We start from the raw sequence: 809 nt of genomic DNA on the forward strand, positions 1-809 counted from the left end.
GGAATGCCGCGTCTCCTCATTGACGCAGGCGGCTGCCGCTCAGGAAATACCCAGCCTTCTGCCCAATGAGGAAGATGGGCAGGGCGGCAACCTACCAATGGGAAGCAAGCCTCGTCAGTATTTCCTCTGTTGGGGTGTGTGTGTTTAAAGGTCTGTGCTGCAAATAAACAGCAACGCGTTGGGAGCCCAGTAGGGAAAAGAGGCCGAATCTGTGGCTCGCGGCTACGGATGCATGAGAAGCGAATGCAATAGTTTTGTCACCTTCTGCAATTCCTGTCTATAAATCTGCACTGCTGGTTGATTGCATTTCTCCTCCTGTGATGAGGCTGCATTTTGATGTTTTAATGTTGTATTTTAATCTTGTTTGTAAGTTGTATTCAATCAACTTGTTTTTATTATTGGTTGTTAGCCGCCCTGAGCCCGGCCTTGGCTGGGGAGCGCGGGGTATAAATAAATTTTATTATTATTAATATTAATATTCTGTTTTTCCTCCAAGGGGTTCGAGGTGGAAAACCTGGTTCTGCCCCCCCCCCACCTCGTGTCCTCAACAGCAGCCCTGTGAGGTAGGCTGGGCGGAAAGGCAGCGACTGATTTGAACCCTGATCTCCCAGGGCCTGGTCCAACACTCTGACCACTGCACCACGCTATTAATAACACATGCATGTGGCTGAGAGAGATTTATTTGTTGAGGTAGCTGTGTAGTGCATCGAACGTATGGTCCTAAGGATATGCAATAAGCTAATTGTGAGGATATCAGTTTTGTGAGTGATGCAGGGCAAATCTCAACCATGTTTGCTCAAAAGCAAGCC

The sequence above is a fragment of the Podarcis gaigeae genome, assembly GCF_964106915.1.
Source record: "Podarcis gaigeae genome assembly, chromosome: 3".
Lineage (NCBI taxonomy): Eukaryota > Metazoa > Chordata > Lepidosauria > Squamata > Lacertidae > Podarcis > Podarcis gaigeae.